The sequence below is a fragment of the Lepus europaeus genome, chromosome 3 (assembly GCF_033115175.1).
Source record: "Lepus europaeus isolate LE1 chromosome 3, mLepTim1.pri, whole genome shotgun sequence".
Taxonomy (NCBI): domain Eukaryota; kingdom Metazoa; phylum Chordata; class Mammalia; order Lagomorpha; family Leporidae; genus Lepus; species Lepus europaeus.
Genome location: NC_084829.1, coordinates 149354601 through 149358768, shown reverse-complemented (window position 1 = coordinate 149358768; position 4168 = coordinate 149354601). Strand labels below are relative to the sequence as shown.

The following is a 4168-nucleotide window of genomic DNA, read 5'->3' as shown; positions in this document are numbered from 1 at the left end:
GACCAAATAATATCATAAAATATGTAAAAAAATCCATCATAGCCTTGACAGGGGTTTTGCATAATCAATGCAATATTTCACAGTGCTTAATTTCAAATTTCCCACAGTGGTGAATGGGAAGCTACATATATTAATGTGAATAGGAGCCATCTGACTAAATCCTTAAACAACAACGAAAATTTTAGAGGTAATGTCTTGACATGACATCCTGGAAGCTGACTCTATATTTGCAGATGATTTATAGCTCTGACTTTCATAAATTTCCAACTCTCTTTTCTAGCACATTCTGCCAAAAATATTCCAATATATGGCTTACGGGGGGAGGGGGGACCCACAAGTGTACTAAATAATAATATTAAAGCCAATTAAGGATTTGTGTTTAATCCTAAGCCTAAAGTCCACATTGTATATTTCTTGTTGAAACAAGAATCTTTACATTTAACACACCTTCAGGTCTTTCTAGAATCTGTATCGTTGGATTTCAGTAACATACACAACCAGATTTTCAGATAATGAATGTGTAGACATAAAGACAACCCTTCAACTACAAATCACAGCAGCATTAGCATTCAGGAACCAAAGAAGGAAAACACTAGCACAAATAGAAAAGAAACACTTGGTGCCTCAGAAGGGAATAGCTTTTCAGGAAGCTCTTTTGGCTTCCGATATTGGTTGTGGAAAGAGCCTATGAGGTATCTTTCCACGCTCCCTGGTGAGGGGTCCATACGGCATTGTTCTTGATTCCCGGCATAACTTAAGGGAAGCTGTCACAATGTCCTGAGCCCTTGATGTCCTGCAAATGAAGGAGGGGGAGGTCCTCCAATTCCTTGCAGCAGGAACCCACCCAGGGGCAGTGACCTTGACTTCCAAATGGAACAGTGCATCTACGAAAGTAAACGTGATGGGAGAAACTTCTGTCGGCGGCTCGTGCCATGGTAGCCATTGAAAACCTTGCTGATGTCAGTGTGACATCCTCCAGAAACACGGGCCAGAGGGCTGTGCTGAAGTTTGCTGCTGCCACTGGAGCTACTGCTTCACACCCAAAACCTTCACTAACCAGATCCAGGCAGCCTTCCGGGACCCATGGCTTCTGGTGGTTACTGACCCCAGGGCTGACCACCAGCCTCTCACAGAGCATCTCACGTGAACCTGCCTACCATTGCTCTGTGTAACACAGACTCTCCTCTGGGCTATGTGGACATTGCCATCCCATGCAACAACAAGGAAGCCCACTCAGTGGGTCTGATGTGGTGGATGCTGGCCCGGGAAGTTCTGTGCAAGCGTGGTACCATCTCCCGTGAAAACCCCTGGGAAGCCGTGCCTGATCTCTACTTCTACAGAGATCAGAAGAGATTGAAGAAGGAGAGCAGGCCGCAGCTGAAAAAGCTGTGACCAAGGAGGAGTTTCAGGGTGAATGGACGGCCCCAGCGCCCGAGTTCCCTGCTGCCCAGCCTGAGGTTGCAGACTGGTCCGAAGGTGTGCAGGTGCCCTCTGTGCCCATTCCGCAGCTCCCCACTGAAGACTGAAGCACTCAGCCTGCCACTGAAGACTGGTGTGCAGTGCCCACTGCTCAGGCCACCGAGTGGGTAGGAGCAACCACTGAGTGCTCTTAAGCTGCTTGTCCCGAAGCAAACATGGAAATGAGGTTGATGGAAAATAAATACCAGTTTCTACAGAAAAAAAAATCATGTGAAGCTCCCTGAGCCTATGTGGGGTCAATTCTCTGTTTTGTCACCATACAGCTCTGAGGAGTCCTCAGAAAGTTAGGTCAGGGGCCGGCGCCATGGCTCACTTGGTTAAGCCTCCGCCTGCGGCGCCAGCATCCCATATGGGCGCTGGTTCTAGTCCTGGTTGCTCCTCTTCCAGTCCAGCTCTCTGCTGTGGCCTGGGAAGGCAGTGAAGGATGGTGCAAGTGCTTGGGCCCCTGCACCCTCATGGGAGACCAGGAGGAAGCACCTGGCTCCTGTCTTTGGATCGGCGCAGCACACCAGCCTTAGCGGCTATTTGTGGGGTGAACCAACTGAAGGAAGACCTTTCTCTCTCTCTCTCTCTCTCTCTCTCTCACTAACTCTGCCTGTCAAATTAAAAAAAATCAAAAGAAAGGTCAAATAAGCAATGCCCTGCTGTCTCAGCAGAGGGGTTCAGGATGGGGTGCAGGGCTCAAGTCACATTAGGAGGACCACCTTGCTTGAGCATCAGCACTTTGATTCATGTACTGTCACTCGAGAGCCACTGTCAAGAATTCTGTCATCAAGGTCACCAGCTGGCAGGTGAGCGGCACTGTCAGACCATCTGAGGAATTCCAATTCAGCTGATATCCAAGAAGGAGCTTTCTGTAGGAATCAGCATTCAGTGTCCTGGAGTTAGGAAGCCAAGCAGATTTATGTAAGCCCTCCAAAGCCCGTGGAGGAGGTCGGGTAATGTTTAGACCTGCACACGTGGTGCCCTTACCATCTTCAGGGAGCCTGCTACTCTGGCAAGGACATCTACTCTGCCTGGAAGAATGTATAGACTCAAAGCTACTTTTTAAAAACTTTTAAAAATTATTTCAGAGGGAGGGAGGGAGAGAGAGAGAGAGATAGAAAGAGAAAGAAGGAGGCATGTTCCTATCTACCTATCCAGAGAGAGAGAGAGAGAGAGAGATTTTGGCACGTTCCTATCTACTTCTCTACTCCTCAATTGCCCACATCAGCCACAGCAGGGACAGGCCAAAGCTGGTTACTCAGTCAAGGTCTCCCATGTTGGTGGCAGAGTCCCAAGTTCTTGAGCCTTCACCCACTGCCTCCCAGGGTACACAGTAGTAGGAAGCTGGACAGAGCAGGGACTCAAGTCCAGGCATTGTGATATGAGGTGTGGGTATCCCAATGACATCTTAAGCACTCCAGAAGCTATGTTTCAATATTCTGCAACAAGGAAAGATGTAGCTTGAGTATCTTTTTCAATCTATGGAGTATCAAAGAGATTTAAGCAAAGATGCATTCTTCAAGGGCCACACACAGGGTGATCTGAAGCATGGTCACCTATGGGGAGCTGGCCCGCACAACCTCTGTCTTCTGCCTGCCTGCCTAGCCCTGCCTGTAGACTGATGTGAACTAAAACAACCAAACGTTCCCACCGTTCCAATGTGTGCAAACAGAGAGGCTATCAAAAGGACAGTACATACCCTCAAGGACACTCTCAAAAACAGGGGGCTGCAGCATGTGGGAATGTTTCTATCGTGGTTCGGGACTGTTGGGACAGAGGTCGGGTATGGGGGAGTGAAAGCTGAATTATGATTGGTGGATACTTTTAGTTTACTTTGCTTTACTATATAATCTTGCTGCCTGCTTTGTTTGGGGCTGGAGGTTGAAGAGTCTCCCCAGGGAGACGGCCTCCTGTCCCTCTTCGCCGGGCTCCCTACCTTGGCCTGGGAGCGATGAAGCAATAAACACTGATGGCAGAACCTGTTACCGCGACTCCGCCTATTTGTCGTTTGGCCGCCGACAGTCACCACCAGTCAAACCTCCACTGAGAAAGATGTGTTGACTCAAAGCATCAGTTTGGTTGGAGAATCAAGCTTAGAGTTTGTTTAGCCAGCAGAAGCAGTCTGAATGGGCCGCTTTGCAAACTTCCATTTGGTTACAGGTTTTGCATTTTCTTACAGGATGGATAGGAGCACTGAGTCAAGTTTAAACAAAAGAGAATTATGTGTGGTTTCAATCATGTTCTAAATCACAAGGCTATCTGGTAACAGTTCAGTCTTAGTCTTAGCTGTTGATTAAGGAGGTACCTTATGTCCCCATGCTCCGATATGATCTACAGGCAGGGAGAGGCAAGCAGTGGGGTTGTCAGTCATTTGTCCTATTTTGACCCTAACAGTAAAGCGTGCCCCTTCTTAAGGTACCACAGATGTTTCCAGGGTCACAGAGTTTGATGAAAAGTCACCTTACCTGGGGAACGGATTATGGAGCATCTTCATAGCTCAGACAGTATCCCTAGCCCAGATGACATAGGCCTCTGCTGTTCCCATTCCACTGTTTTTATTTTTTCAAGATTTATTCATTTATATGAAAGGCAGAGTGATAGGGAGAGAAATGGAATAAGTGAGAGAGGGAGGAAGGTAGATATTCTATCCTCTGGTTAATTCCCCTAGATGACCACAATAGCCAGGGCCGAGTCAAATCTACGG

At 47.8% G+C, this 4168-nt stretch overlaps 1 pseudogene; it reads left to right on the top strand.

The window, feature by feature from the left end:
• Positions 1 to 932: 932 nt before the first annotated feature.
• Positions 933 to 1613, top strand: LOC133756687 (small ribosomal subunit protein uS2-like; annotated as a pseudogene).
• The last annotated feature ends 2555 nt before the right edge of the window (positions 1614 to 4168 follow it).